Source organism: Erinaceus europaeus, chromosome 13 (assembly GCF_950295315.1).
Source record: "Erinaceus europaeus chromosome 13, mEriEur2.1, whole genome shotgun sequence".
Taxonomy (NCBI): Eukaryota; Metazoa; Chordata; class Mammalia; order Eulipotyphla; family Erinaceidae; genus Erinaceus; species Erinaceus europaeus.
Window position 1 is genome coordinate 69,737,427 of NC_080174.1, and position 16,563 is coordinate 69,753,989.

The 16,563-nt window shown below is 44.4% G+C and overlaps 1 long non-coding RNA gene across 1 annotated transcript in view; it reads left to right on the top strand.

Annotated features, from left to right (window-relative positions):
* The first annotated feature begins 380 nt into the window (after nucleotides 1-380).
* The window catches only part of LOC132542542 (uncharacterized), a 47,980-nt gene continuing 31,797 nt past the window's right edge, over nucleotides 381-16,563 (top strand). The window contains exon 1 of the long non-coding RNA XR_009553542.1: nucleotides 381-531. This is a non-coding gene — a long non-coding RNA (uncharacterized LOC132542542). The remainder of the gene's footprint in view (nucleotides 532-16,563) is intronic.

Consider the following 16,563-nt stretch of genomic DNA (forward strand, 5'->3'; position numbering starts at 1 on the left):
GAGTACTTTGATTGTCGTGACTTCTGATGTGAAACATTTTTTCCAAGTACATCATGAGGTCAATTAGTTTGTGAAGTGTGAAGGTCCTTCTTTCCAGGTAATATCCAGTCTGTAGACAGCAGGCCTCTGAAACTAGGAGCACAGCTCCGGGCCAAACACATGGAGTCAGGAGGTCACCCAGCCTGCAGGCTCCTGGAGGGTTTCCTGAGTACCTCCTCTCTGTGGGCTGGTGGGCGGACCAACGCTGTAACAGATTTTTCAAGTCGCCTTTTGTATGCAGGAGCAGGCAATCAGGTATGGGGTGGGGTTGTGATTTCCACTGGAAGCTCCTGGCTCAACTAATGGAAGCATACATCTTCCTTGTGTCTTTTCAGTGGCATGGGCCTGGAGAGCTTCTGGATCCTGCAGATAGAGCTCCTTCGCATCTGAGACTCTTCCATGACAATCTCAGAGTCTGGTGTGTGCACACCTGGACATCCTCTGCTTGCTGTGAGACGCCCCAGGAGTAATTTTCTTAGCAGAATCCAAAAGGTAGGTGTACGGGGACAGTGTAATCCTCAATGATGTGGGCCAATGGAGTTTCCATCAATATAGAAAATGCAGCTCTGCCTTGGGTGCTTTGTGGTCTTGCAGTCTGGAGTCTGGAGCAATGGACTGAGTGTCTGGAGGCTCAGCAGGCAGCAAAATGGGAGTGACCAGGCTCATGCCTCTGAATCTGGAGGAGTGTACACGATTATCAGAGTGACAGTGTCTAGGTAGATCCACGTGGGCTCCCCTAAGCCAGCACTGTGTGGAGATTCCATCTGGGTGGGACTCCCACATCCAGGTTGAGAGGCTGGGATGTGAGCAGTCCGCAGGCACTTTCTTGCTCTCCCTTACCCACGTGGAGCTCTGAAAACAGAGTCCTGGCACCTTCACGGAGAATCAGAGACTGGGCAGTCCTACAGTACAGCACCCAGACTTCTGCCATGGGAGGAGTTGTCCCAGATGGGCTAAGTATCTCCTGATCTTTTTTTACTTGTTTTCTTTTCCTGTCTTGATGTTGTATTCTTTTTTTTTTTTTTTTTTTTTTCATTTTATCAGAGCACTGCCTCTTCTTTCACTATGTTTGTGGGCTTAGATAAACAACCCCATTCTCTGAGCCTCAGTTGCCTGTACCACGGGGATGATAAGATCTGGCTCCTTTAGCAAACCAGACATTTAAGTTAATATGTTCATTTGGTTGTTGCAGAGATTGAAGGCCAGGTTGCAGAAGTGGAAGTCACTTCTGATGTCTTCAAGTCAGAGTTTGGTTATAAAACTAGGCCTTGTGATAGTGCTTAGTCAAGTATTGCCAAGAAGGTAAAGGTGAGTTTCTACCAGGTAGTGTGCTGGTCACACCTGATTACTTGCCTAGGCTCTCAGATCCCTGGAAGGGAAGAAGAAGCTCATATGCTGAATCATTAACTTTTACACTTTCAAAGGTAATGAGGCTTCCTGGAGGAAGCAGTAAGGCATGGGGACTTTGGCAGTGTATATGTGTCACAGGGGTCACAAGCTCTGGCTGCATGCAAATTTGCAGGCTGTCCCTGAAACTTTGAGTGACTGCAAAGTTTTAGGTCTCAATTCAGTTGCAAAATGAATGAACTGCTCATTTCTTCCAGCACAGAGCACTTTTGGGCCAAACTCCTTGCTCAGTTTTATGGGGCCAATACATCTGCAGAATCACTTACCCATAACTCTGCAGAGGGAATGCATTATTTTGGAAAATTTTCTTTTCCTTTCTCTCCCCCTCCCCCCAAAGAAACTTTTATTCCCTGGTGGAAATGGTTTATCAACATCTTTAAAAAAATCACTCAGATCTTCTTGGCAACCCCTGATACTATAAAAGAGTGGCAGTGCAAATGCAAATGAATTGGAGGGCATTAAAAAACCCTCTTGCTTCAGCAGCTGAAGTGCAGAAGGGCCTGATGATGGATAGTGTGTGGCTTTCTGCTGAGCAATTTCACTCTCTTTACTGCTGCCAATAGCTGATGTATTTCATCTTTTGTTTCTTTTACTGCCGCTTAAGCAACCACCCTTAGGCTGGGGGTCTATCTCAGGGCACCCACTTCAGCTTGCCCCCTGGGGAGGACTCCAACCAGCTGTTTTGTACTTACTGCCTGATTCAGGCAAGGCAAGGCTGGCCCAGCTGTATGGGGCCCCATGGGAGTGCCTCATATAATTGCTGAGCTTAGTAGCAGAGACTGCTGAAGAGGTGGAAATCCTCTCCAGCTCCCCGGGCACATACCCCCTTCTACACCACATTACATGGCTGGCACTGGGCCAAGTGCAGTGAGGAGACCTAGAAGCCCAGGACACAATCCTGCCTTCAGTGGTCTTTCCATCATGCTGAGGAAGAACCCCCCCAAACAATTGTGCCCACCTATATGAATACAGCAAACCTTCTCACAGGCACCCACAATTTTCCACCTTTGCAGAGGTACATACTTGCACCCACCTGCATGCCAGTCCACAATACATGTGGAGACACTCCCCAAATCAAGTCCACACTCCTTCCTTCATGTGCACAGAAAGGCACACACAGCCCAGCCCAGCAGTTTGCACATCTGTATGCTTCTGCACACAAACACAAGCACATGCTGCCACACATCCACACTTGATGAAGTTGAGCAAAAAAAAAAAACTAGATAATGTATGGTCTGAAGTCAGAAAGAGCAAGTGAATGAGAGAGAATTCAGAGGAAGGTGCAGCAGGGAAGCTGATATAGGAAATTTGCTTTCTAGACTTGGTAAGTCTCCTACCGGTTGTGTGGTCTCACTCACGTCTCTTAACTTCTCTGAGCCAAAATGAAGCTCTTCTGATAGAAGAGTCTCTGATGTTGTAGAATCAGAGGTTCAGCAGTCAATGAGGGTGAAAGCAGTAATACTAGAAGCAGTAACACTACTAAATAGGTAGCCTGTAACTGAGCTCTCACTGTATGCTATGCCTGTGCTAAGTAAGCTCTTATCTCTTAATTCCTACATATTAAGACATTTGTATCTTGGGCTGGGGAGACAGCATAATGATTCTGCAAAAGACTATCATGACTGAGGCTCCAAGATCCCAGGTTCAATTCCTAGCACCACCATAAGCCAGAGATGAACAGTGCTTACCCTCTCTCTTCCCCCCTCTTTCTCCCTCCCTTCCCCTCTGCCTCTCCCTCTCTGTATATAGCTTCTTAAAATAAAATATTAAAAAGATACATTTCATTATTAGCTGTGTTCTTCAGGTGACAAAACTGCAATTCAGAGAGTTGAAGTGACAAGCCTTGGGTCACACAGAAAATAGTGGTGGAGTCTGTGAGCCCATGCAGCTTGGCTCCAGGGCCTGCACTTACGGCTGTTCCAACCATATGCTGACTTGAACTTATACTGGGTCCTGGGGACCAGGAGATGAAGGACATACACACACTCCTCGCCCTTGATAGACCCACATCCAGAGAGAGGTAACCATACAGTGGACAAAGGAAGCAAGAGTGTTGCTTGATGCAGAGGAGTTTAGACTGTCCCCTCCACCCAGACTGTCCCTTTTTTATAACATTTATTGAGATGGAATTCACGTAACAAAAAATAATAATTCCTTGGCAGTTAGTGCATTTGCAATGCGCAGCGGGTTAAGTGCACATGGTACAAAGCACAAAGACCAGCATAGGAACTCCCAGCTCCCCACCTGCAGGGGAGTCACTTCACAAGTGGTGAAGCAGGTCTGCAGGTGTCTATCTTTCTCCCTTCCTCTCTGTCTTCCCCTCCTCTCTCCATTTCTCTCTGTCCTATCCAACAACAACAATAGTTATAACAACAATAACAATGACAACTGCAACAAGGGCAACAAAATGGGAAAAATAGACTCCAGGAGCAGTGGATTCATAGTGCTGGTACTGAGCCACAGTGATAACCCTGGAGGCAACAAATAAACAAATAAACAAAACCTACGGATCAGTTTGTCCCTATCCTTTCCTCCCTTCAGCCCCTCCTGGAAACCACTACTTTTTCTCTCTTTAGACCTACCACTTCTGGATATTTTATACAAACAGAATTACACAACGTGTGATCTTTTGTGTCTGGTTTTTTTTTATTGAATACAATGCATACCAACAGAAAGTGGTAAACAACACTTTCAAGGTTCATTCATGCTGTAGTGTGTGGCAGTATTTTTATACTTTTCATGGATGGATATACATGTATATATATCTTTACTTATTAGATAGAAGGAAGGGGGAGATAGATAGATAGATAGGTAGATAGACAGAGACACTTGTAGCATTGCTTCACTACTCAAAAAGCTTTCCCCCTGCAGGTGGGAGCATTTATAACATCTGCACTCAACCAGGTGCGCCACCACCCCATGTATATTCCATTTATAGAAACACCACAAATTGTATATATATCCATTATCTATTAGTGGACATTTGGTTATTTCTATTTGCTTTTTGCTGGGGCTCAGTTCCAGCACTATAAATCTACCTTTCCTGGTGGCAATTTTTTACTTTTTTTTTTTTTCATTTTATTTGATAGGACAGAGAGAAATTGAGATAGGAGGGGGGATATAGAGGGAAGTATCCACACTACAGGTGGGGAGCAGGGGCTCAGACTCTGATCCTTGTGCATAGTACTAAGTGCTTAACTGGGTGTGTCACCATCTGGCCTCCAAGGTTATGTCTACTTTTTGGACATTGTGACTAGCCCTTATTTACATAGAAGTATTTGAGTATCTGTTTTTCTTTCCTTTTTTTTTTTATCACTAATTACAAAATTATGAGGCAACAGGGGTATATTTCCACACTATTCTCACCACCAGAGTTCTGTATCCCTGTTCCCTCCATTGAAAACTGCAGTAGTTCTCCTGAGGTCATAAATATGGGTTGAATATTATTTCTATAACTATATTTATACATATTTGCCCAATTTTTCCCAACAATCCTGACTTCCCTTTCTTTCTAAGTCACACCTATAACTATTGATACTTCTGATTGTTCTTTTTTTCTCTTCTGTCTTTGGGACTTGGGGTTGATGGAATTGGAGCTCAGAGCCCTCTGGTCATCTTTCCCTAATATTGCTCCCCCTTTTGGGGTATGGACTAGCATTCTTTTAGGTGTGCAGAAGGTGGGTGTTCTGGCTTCTGTAACTGCTTCTCTGCTGAACATGGATGTTGGCAGGTTGATCCATACCCACATCTTGTTTCTATTTTTCCCTAGTAGGGTAGGTCTCTAGAGAGGTGAGGTTCCAGGACACATTGGTGAAGTCATCTGTCCAGGGAGTTCAGGATGAAATCATAGTAACATCTGCAACTTGGTGACTAAAAGGAGGCAAGATACAAAGCAAGACAAAACAATAAAATTGAACAATAAATAGGAACCAAAAGTAGGAGTAGAATAGATGAGAATAGGAATTTTATGGGAGAGGGAAGCTAAGAAATATATTTTAGGTATGTTCCTAGGGGCCTATGACTTTAGTAATTTTTGTTTGAGCTTGGTAGTAAACATGCAGATAGACTAAAAACAATGTCTGGGAAGATGTAGTCAGAGTTGAGAATAGGGCTAGAAAGCTGGATTAGGGCAGAGAGTAGTCCCCAAACTTGAAGAAAGTATATAAATCCAATTAACTGTTTACTCCATTGGTCTGACCCAGGGCCCATATATATTCACATTTAGCATAAGAGCCTGTGTAACCTAGTCTTAGTCTGAGCTCACAGCCCCTTAGTTACAGCTGGGAATATTCTAGGCTCCACTCAATTTAGGACCAATCTTCCTTGAGTGGCAGAGAAAGATGACCCAGTCTCCCTTTGCAGAGTGTGTCAGTCCTTACTATTGCTGCTCTACTGTGAGGGCAAGGTCCTGGAGACACCCACAGGAGGGCTCATGAAGATGTTCCTGATGGAAGTAACCAGTGACTAGTGATGCCGGAGGGAGGGAATCTATTAGGCCCATCATATCTATGTGGGAATCCTAGGATCCCCTGACTAGGGGCCCAGATGATGGGGTGGCCTGGTATTGGCCAAAAAGGCTATCACTAAGCAAGCCGGTTTCTTTTCCTTTTCCGGCTTTTGTAGTAATTTCTTTATCTGACGAGCTTAGACTTTCTCCCAGTATTTAAAATGTTGAGTGCTATTTGCTATATCAAAACTGGTATTAGGTTTGTGGGGTGTGGCTTCAAGTTATGGAGGAAACACACCTAGGATTTTAGTGGGATCTAAGTTAACCTTAAGTTTAACTGCATTTATTTGTTTGATGATTCAGATTAAGGTTGTCATAGGGACAGTAACTGTCCTTTAGTTTATATGTATTTTTTTTAGTTTATATATATATATGTATATTTTTTAGTTTATATGTATTTTTTGCCAGTATATCTCTTGGCCAATTGTGTACAGTGTTTCTCCTACAGGCTATCAGGGGCTGACAATAATGCTGGTCCTGTCAGAATAGATTAGGAGATACATCTCATTTTCTTCTATGTAATTATTTGAGTAGAGTGATTAAGGGAAGTGAAGTAGGGGGTTATGAGAGGAGGGTGTCTAGGTCTAAGTAGTCAATACTGGATTAGACTATTTATAGTGCCTTCTTTAAGCCTTTCTACTTGCTTTCCGTGATTATTAGGTCTAAGTCTACTCACAGAAAACTATTGAGTACTTTTTAGTTGCTTCTAATTTATGGGTGTGTGTGTACATGTACCTAGTACCCTAGGTCCTAGTCTATATCTAGGGTCTGTAACTTTGTTAGAGAGTGCACCATTTGAAATGGAAATAGGTAGTCCCAAGTGTTAAGAAAGGTCTCACCAGATTATTTGAGTTGGAAGGTTGACATTTCCGGCTTGGTGTCTCTGGATATAATCTGAATTGAAAAGGCAGTAGCAACATAATGTGACATGGTGGCACCGGTTGCATTGGTGTAGTTGAGGTCAGCAGAGGCAGTATCACAGGTTAAGGGACCAAGAGAAGAGGCATCAAGAAATACAGGCAAAATTCCAGGACTGGGAGAATGGGTATGCTGGGTTCCTTAGGCTATATCCCCAGGAGAGGAATTGCAAGTCACAGGGTAGGTCCACTTCTAGCCTTCTGAGGATCTCCAGATGGCTCTCCACAGGGGTTGGATCAATTTATATTCCCACTAGCAGTGCAGGAGGGGTTCTTTGTCCCCACACCCTCTCCAGCATTTTCTGATGTATGACATTCTCACAGGAGTGAAGTGGTATCTCATTGTTGTCTTTTTTTTTTTTTTGCATTTCTCTGAGAATCAGTGACTTGGGACATTTTTTCCTATGTCTGTTGGCTTTTTATATCTCTTCTTTGGTGAAAGCACCTATTTTTCAACTCTTGGGGGGATTTCTACCTAGTGGGAATGTTGAGTCATATGATGACTCTGTGTTTAACTTTTTGAGGAACCGTCAAGTTGTTTTCCATTGTGGCTACACTATTTTACATTCCTATCAGCAATTTACACATATGGATTTGAATTGTCAATTCTATCCAAAGCCACCTAGAGTGCCTAATTTTGTATGAGGTGTTTTTCAAATATCTATTTGAAGACCTGAAAAATTTAACATGAAATGGATGGCCAATGGTCTGCAGGAAGGAAGGAGCACTAGAGATCTGTGAGAATCTGAATGTGCAAACTGGTAGTCCTCATTTAGTGACTAGGCTCTGGTCCTGAAAACAGGTTGATAAACAAATTTGTCACCAAATGAGCCTGCTCTTACTGGCATCACAGGCACAATGCCCTGGACTGGTAGTGGATTTGTCATCCTTTTCTAGATAGCTTACTGTCATCTTTACATAGTTTGTAACACTTAAAATATAGTGTTTTTTTTTCCCCCTAGAGCATTGCTCAGCTCTGGCTTATGGTGGTATTGGGCATTGAACCTAGAAACCTCAGAGCCTCAGGCAGGAATGTTATTTTGCATAACTATTATGCTATTTCCCCAGCCTCCTAAAAATAGTTTTAAATGTTTATTCAGTAGTGTACTATGTACTGTACTATAATAACAATAGAGGAAATAAGTCATGCCATGGGATGCACAATAAAGTCCAAATACATTGGTAAAAATGCTGGAATAGTGTGCACTGACCATCTGCTGGAACTGAGAGGTAATGCGAGATGAGATGCTTGCAGCTTAGCTGCTGTGCTGTGCACAGTTCTTGTATGTCATCACTGTACTGACATGTCAGAGAGCTGGTTGTATGTCTGAGGGGTCAGGAAATAAGCAGGTCACTCAGTGAAGACTAGTGGAGGTGAGAGGTATAACCCTGGCATCTGTGTCTCAAGGTTGCAGGGTGAAGGGGACTCAAGGGCTCTGGGTTTATACACCCTAAGCAGAGGTGAAGGCAAGAGCTGCGAGCCGCTCCAGAACTGAAAGCTAGGTCTCTCCGAGATGCCCAAAGAGACGTGCCCAAGTCACGCCATTTGGCCTGCAGATGATTTTCATTTGAGGTAAATTGAAGACTTGTTGTTTTACAAGAAACTTTCACTTCTCCTTAAACTGCCTAGAAGAATGAAAACTAGGGGTATTTCCCAGAATTCAGAATTTTTTTTAAAACTGGGTTTAACTCTCTCTTTCTTTTTTTTTTTCCTCCAGGGTTATTGCTGAGGCTTGGTGCCAGCACTACAAACCCACTGCTCCTAGCAACCATTTTTTCCCCATGTTACTGGATAGGAAAGAGTGAAGTTGAGAGGGAAGGGGTAGACAGAGAGAGAGAGAGAGAGAAAGATAAACACTTGCAGACTTATTTTACCACTTGTGAAGTGGCCCCATTGCAGGGGGGGGATCTGGGGGCTTGAACCTGGATTCTTGTGCGGGTCCTTGCACTTCATACTAAATGTTTTTTACCGGGTGTGCCAACACCTGGCCCCTGAAAGTAACTTTTCAATCACAGAAATGTATCTATTGACACTGGGCGGTGTGTGTGGGGGGAGTAATTACAAAGCCTCAGGTCCATGTCATGAGTTCCCCTGTCATCACCATATGAGTCTCCCTTCTGTTTCCTTGAAGCCTCAAGCCCTCTCCCTCACCTTTAGCCCAGGATGTAGATCCTCATTGGGCTCCATCATCCTTAGACTCTATATCCATGTAGAGCCTCTTTGCACATCTAACACATGTAATTAAGGTTTTTTTTCCCCTCCTACAAATCTGTCTGATGTTAATTTGATTGCTGGACCTCTCTGAGAAGAACCCCAAGGGGTAGGGGGAAGTGTCCTTTCTCCCCTTACAGAATCATATCTCTGGGGTTGTTAAGGGTAGGGCAGAGACAGAAAGTCCTATGATGTCCCCAGCCTGCCCAACCTTGTCCCAACCACAGTCCACTTCCCCTTCCTCTTCAATCAGCCTTTAGGATTCTGTGCGTCAGAACCAGGACATCAGTAGACAGGCAGGAAAGATGGAGTGGCAAAGGGTCAAGGTTTCTAGCTGCTAAGTCCCTTTCTGGATTTTCCTTTGTGCTGGAAAATGGAGGCAAGGGAGAAATGGAGAAAACATAAGAGCCCAAAGCCTTAACCATGTACCTGATGAGCTGCTGAGAAAGAGACGGGGGTGGGGGTGGGGGGTGGGTAGAATCTAGAGATTTCTGCGAGTGCCGGGGTAAGGTTTATAAGGTTTGGAGGATGTGTGACTCTGGGGAAAGGAAGAGAAAAGAGAAAAGAGAAAAGGGGCTTTTAAGAGTCTGCAGGGTTTCAGCCGGATCCTTCTTCTAGTGCTTTTGGAGATTCAAGTAAAGATTGGAATTCCTTTTTAATTGCCTTTCACAGCCAGGCTGCTTCTTAGAATGTGGAACTGAGAAGGCAGGACCTGGCTGCTTGGGGGCAGAGAAATTCATCCAGATTACATAAGAAAGCTTCTTCCTGAGTAATGAGGCTGAAGGATTTATACACCTTTCCCATATTTGGGAGCTACTCTCTTTCCTGATCCAGCTTTCTAGCCCTTTTTCCAGCCATGACATCATCTCCCCAGACAATAACTTAGATCCACCTGCGTATCAGATGTCAAGCTCAGAAACAAACAAACAAACAAACAAACAAACAAAAACCTAGTGTAGTTATGGGCCCTTTGATATATAACTAAAATAGTACTACTAACTATCTACAAAATGGAGACCCCCAAATCTTCATCTGCACTATTCCAGCCTTTAGGTTCATGATTAATCATCAATTTGTTTGGCTTTATATGTTAACTCTTTCAGCCACCAGGTTCTAGATGCTAGCATGATGACAACCGGACTTCCCTGGAAAGATGACCCCACCAATGTGTCCTGGAGCTCTGCTTCCTCAGAACCCTGCCCCACTAGGGAAAGAGACAGACAGGCTGGGAGTATGGATCAACCTGTCAATGCCCATGTTCATTAGGGAAGCAATTACACAAGCCAGACCTTCCACCTTCTGTACCCCATAATGACCATAATGACCCTAGGTCCATACTCCCAGAGGGATAAAGAATAGAAAAGCTATCAGGGGAGGGGATGGGACATGGAGTTCTGGTGGTGGGAATTGTGTGGAGTTGTATCCCTGTTATCTTATAGTTTTTTTCAATGTTTTCTTTTTATAAATAAATAAAAAAAAGAAACCAAAAGAAACCCTCTTCCTTCCCCTTCCCATTTTGGTTCTGAAAATGCGATGCACAGGAAACCAGGGTATATGGTGCTCATAAATTAATGATGGAATTTAGGATTAGTAGTGTCAGAGGGAGACAGCAGCAAGCAAAATAGAGCTTTGAGAAAAGGACTGGAACTCCCCGCTCAAAGAAGCCCAGCCACACGGTGCGCTCTGTGTTCCTGGAGGGAGGTGGCTTCCCTGCTAGGACCCCAGGATCCTGCCTTAATCTGTCCCTCCTCTGCAGACCTGCAGCCTTTGCCTTTCTGGCCCACAAGCCAAAGAACTTGGCCCCTGGCAGCCTCAGGAATTGCACGGAACAGTGCCAGTTGCCTCAGAAGGAGCAGGAACTCCCTCTGTTCTCATACCAAGCTCCTTGCAGAATGATGGATTGGCTTGACAGGGTGAGACACCTCTCCTCAGAGCCCCCAACAATGCTGTCTGGTGTGAAGAAGGGACAGAATCATGCTTGCCAGGAGCCCCCTATCAGGTGGAGAGGAGCAGATCCTAGTGAAGAGTGATGGGGCAGGCAGTCTAGAAGCTGTTTGCACCAGATATCTCTCTTTCTGAGTGCTTAATTACTACACCAAGCCAAGAATGTCTGCAGAAATATGATTTCCTCTGCTCTTCAAGACAGTACTCACTCCATGTGCTTCATCTGATGCTTTGAAGGGGACCCAAGAGGAATATAGAGAATAGAATCTCTTTCTTTTCTCTCCTCTCTTTTATTTCTTTCTTTCTTAAAATTTTCTTTATTGTGGGATAAATGGTTTACAGTTGACAGTAAAATATAGTAGTTTGTACATGCATACCATTTCTTAGTTTTTCACATAACAATTCAACCCCCACTAGGTCCTCCTCTGCCATCATGTTCCAGGACCTGAACACTCCCCCTTATCCCGGAGTCTTTTACTTTGATGCAATATACCAGACCCAGTACAAGTTCTGCTTTGTGTTTTCCCTTCTGTTCTTATTTTTCAACTCCTGTCTATGGCTGAGATCATCCCATACTCATCCTTCTCTTTCTGATTTATCTCACTTAACATGATGTTTTCAAGCTCCACCCAAGATGAGGCAAAGAATGTGAATTCACCATTTTAAATAGCTGAGTAGTATTCCATTATGTATATATGCTACAACTTGTTCAGTCACTCATCTTTTGTTGGACACCTGGATTGCTTCTAGGTTTTGGCTATTACAAATTGTGCTGCTATGAACATAGGTATACACAGATCTTTTTGAAGGGGAGTGTTTGGTTCCTTATGATTTATCCCAAGGAGAGGAATTGCAGGGTTATAAAGTAGGTCCACTTGTAGCCTGCTGAGAGTTCTCCAGTCTGCTTCCCATAGGGGATGGACCAATTTACATTCCCTTCAGCAGTGCAGGAGCATTCCTTTTCCTTTCTTTTCTTTTTTCTTATTTTATTTTATTTTGTTTTATTTTTTGCCTTCAGGGTTATCACTGGGGCTCTGTGCCTGCACTATGAATCCACTGCTCCTGAAGGCTAATTTTTTCCCTTTTGTTACCCTTGTTGTTTATCATTGTTGCTACTGCTGTCATTGTTGGACAGGACAGAGAGAAACTGAGAAAGGAGAGAAAGAAGGAGAGGGGGGAGAGAAAGATAGACATCTGCAGACCTGCTTCACTGCTTGTGAAGCTACCCCTTTGCAGGTGGGGAGCCGGGGACTCAAACCGGGATCCTTATGCTGGTCCTTGCACTTTGCACTATGTGCTCTTAACCAGCTGTGAGACTGCAGTTTTATTTTACTCTCCTCCCCTTCCCTCCCCTTCTTTTTAAAATGTTTTTTTAATTTTTATTAGTGATTCAATATTGATTTACAAAATTATAAGATAACAGGGATAAAACTCTGCACTGTTTCCCCACTAGAGTTCTGGATCCACTGTCCCTCTACTGTAAGCTACAGCAGTTCTCCTAAGGTGGCAGATATGGGTTAACTATATTATTTCTGCAACTATCTGTCCATATTTGTATATACTTGTCCATTTTTAGAGGTCCCATCTTCTCTTCCTTTCCAAGTCACACATACATTTATTACTACATCCAAATGTCCCTCTCTTTTTGCTCCCCTCTCTCGGGCTCCTGATGGAGTTGGCGTTCAAAGGCCTCTTGTTATCTTCCCCTTATCATTAATTATTTTGGGGGTCCAGAAGGTAGGAGTTCTGGCTGCTATAATTACTTCTGCTTCTCCACTGAACATAGGTGTTGGCTATTTGATCCATACACCCAACCTGTTTCTGTCTTTCCTTAGTGGGGTAGGGCTCTGGAGCCATAGTTCCAAGATGCACTGGTGAGGTTATCTGCCCAGGGATGTTAACATGGAATCATGACAGCATCTGCAACTTGGTGGCTGAAAGGTGGCAAGATACAAAGCAGGATAAAATGATTAACAGAAAACAAAAGTAGGAGTAGAGCAGATAACAGGGATCTTGGGGTGGAAAGAAGCTCAGAAGTCCATCCTATGCATTTTCCTAGGGTCCACTACGATTGTAGTTTTTAAAAAAATTTTTTATTTATAAAAAGGAAACATTGACAAAACCACAGGATAAGAGGGATACAACTTCACACAATTCCCACCACCAGAACTCTGTATCCCATCCCCTTCCCTGATAGCTTTCCTATTCTTTATCCCTCTGGGAGTATGGACCCAAGGTCCTTGTGGGTTGCAGAAGGTGAAAGGTCTGGCTTCTGTAATTGCTTCCCTGCTGAACATGGGCATTGACAGGTCGATCCATACTCCCAGGCTGTCTATCTCTTTCCCTAGTGGGGAAGGGGTCTGGAGAAGCAGAGCTCCAGGACACATTGGTGGGGTTGTCTGTCCAGGGAAGTCTGGTTGGCATCACACTAGCATCTGGAACCTGGTGGTTGAAAAGAGAGTTAGCAAAGCCAAACAAATTGTTGCACAATCATGGGCCTAAAGGCTGGAATAGTGCAGATGAAGAGTTGGGAGGGGGTTCTGTTTTATAGGTAGATAATAGGCATATTTTAGTTATATTCCAAAGGGCCTGTGTCTATACTAGTGGCTTTTTATTTTTTATTATTTTTTTTGCCTGAGCCTGAAATCTGATATGCAGGCAGATCCTAATTATGTCTGGGGAGATGATGTCATGGCTGGCAGAATGACCAGAAAGCTGGATCAGGGAAGAGAGTAGCTCCCTGATATGGGAAAAGTGTATAAATATAGTTGATTGTAAACCCCATCGATTTTATGTGATCTGGGGCCCATAATCAGCTTAGGAGCCTATGTGACCTCTGCATCCCTGTAGATCTGAGTTCACATTCTGTGGTCATAAGTAGGAACGTTCCAAGCTGCCCCAATATCAGGACCCATCTTCCTCAGGTGTAGCATAGAGTATATTGTCCATCCTCCCTTCAGATGATGGAACATTCTCTACTATTGTTGATCCAAGTTGAGGACAAGGTCCTATGGGGGCCCACAAAAGGGTCTGTTGTGTTGTTCCTGATAGAGATGACCGGTAACAATAGAGAGAGGGATTTATTCGAGTTCTAGGCCCATCAAGTCTGTTTGGGAATCTCAGGACTCCCCAATTAGGGCCCAGCTGGTGGAATGGCCTGATGGTGACTAAAGAGTCATCGTTAAAGTATGTCAGTCTCTTGCCCTTTGCTTTTGCAGTCCTTGCTTTGATGAGGTTCCCTTTCCCCCTTCTATCTGAGACCTGGTGACCCCTGTCATTTCCAGCTCTGGGTTGACAGCTCCTGCTGATACTGGGGTTATGTCCACCACGTGGGCTGTGGTGGGGCTTGAACTCACTTTCCCCTGCTAGAGAGGCAGCTTGGGCACTGAGAGGCACCACCTGTTCCCACTTGTTCCTTCCTTCCTCCCACTCATGGGCTTTCTCCAAACCTCTGGGACTAGTGGCAGATGGTTCAGTATCTTCTCAGAGTGGCTCCTAGGAGGCCCCAACAGAAGAATGACTCCAGGTCTTGTGAGTGTGAGTGTGTGTGTGTGTGTGTGTGTGTGTGTGTGTGTGTGTTGAGTGGTTACACTAGGATTTTATCAAACATCTTTGTAACCAGTGACTTTGCTGGTCACTTCTGTGTGGTCTTGAGGTCAGGAGGACGGGCATGAACCCCAGGCACCTCAGTTCTGTGGGACATTTCTGAAGCACCAACCATGGTCTCTCCATTTCATCTGAGCAGTGAGGAGGGCCTTGTAGTGGTGACAGAGATCCTATTAACTTCCATGTAAGTGTTCACCAGGCACCACACTCTCAGAGCTGGGAGCTGCACACCTATTCTCCACCTGACACTCACTGACTGAGCATCTCCACAGTGTAAGGCGCTGAATGAGGTGTCTGGGGAAATGCTACCACCAAGCAACATGGTGCTTGCTATAAGCCAGCACCATGCCAAGCACCTTATGTAGAAAGTATTCATCCACTCATTTATTTTTATGCAGCCTAGAATTCTCTAATGGGTGAACTGTCCTAACCCTCAGGCTTGGAGAGATTAAAGAGGACCCAAGAGAAGGACTCAGTTGGATCTCAAATCCAAGCACCTGGTTTCTACTGCCTGTACTTTGTTTTTCTCCCTCTTTTTTAAATTGGAGTATTAAAGGTTTGCGGTTAAGTACAATTGTTGACACAGGGGTGAAAATTCTCATCTTACCATGTTAGGTGTTTATAAAACACTTGCCCCTTGGATCAACCTGTCAATGATTATGCTCAGTGGAGAAGCACCATCTGTACCCCGTAAGATCTTTGGTCCATACTCCTAGAGGGATAAAGAATAGGGACCCTTCCAATGGAGGGGGTGGAATACAGAACTCTGATGGTGGGAATTATATAGAATTGTACCCTTCTCATCCTACAGTATTGTTAATCATTATTAAATCACTAATAAAAAAGAGAACGAAAAAGATAAAACACTAATAAAATCAGAAATGAAAGGTTTAAGTACAAAAAACAAGTCAAATCAAAACCAAACCCAAAACACTCTTAGCTCCCAGCCTACATCTGTCTTCCTCTACCATCATACACCAGGTCCTGAGGCATGCCCATACCCCCACCCCCTTGGATTTATTTGCTTAATGTAATAAACCAAACCCTGCCCAAATTCTACTTTGTGGTTCACCTTTCTGTTTTTGTACTGACTTCATTCTTGCTAAATCTTGTGGAGAGTTTGGGCTGGGGAGGAGGGCTTTCTACTAGCTCTGAGGTTTGGGAATGTGGGGTCTTGGATTTTCCTTGGAGGATCTGACCTTGCTCTTTGTTCTGAGGAGTGGAGAGGAAGTGGTTCTGGTCCCAAATTGTCAGCTGCATGTCACTGTTGCCTGCACTGTTTCTTGGCCGCCCCTCCTGGCAGCCGCCTCCTCACATAGACCATCTTGACCTTTTATTAGGTCATTCCATAATTGATTGAAATGTCCTAGGCACCTTCTCTTAACTCCTGGATGATTATGGCAATTATGATGATTATCAAGTTAAAAAAAATCTGAGAGAGGGAGAGGGAGAAGAGGGCTGGGGGGCTGGGAAGCGCCAAGCCGTGCTGTCATTAAACGACATTGTGTGAGATTGTTCGCCTTCAAAAGGCAGCTGTGAAAGGAGAGAGTGTCTTTAAAAAACAGGCCTATTATGCAGGCAGCGCGGGGTGCTTGGTGCTGGCGGGAGGACTGTGGGGTGTAATTAGGGCAGTGACAGTTGGAATTACATGGTGTTGGCAGTGGTGCCACCTCTCCTGGGGGGAGGGGATGGAAGAGGGGACAGGTAACGACTGAGAAGTTCTGGACCCATGCCAGGAGCTGAGGGTCTTTGGTGAACCAGAGCAGCCTGGGATTGGGCAGAGGGGACTGGTGGGGAGTGGTGGTGGGGGGACTGCCAGAACTATTTATCTCCACAGCTGGGAGTTGAGGTGGGGGCCTCTTATTTTTGGAAGTCTTTTATGATGGCTCCACACCCCTCCCCAGCTTTTCTTGCATTCAAACCCCTACGGG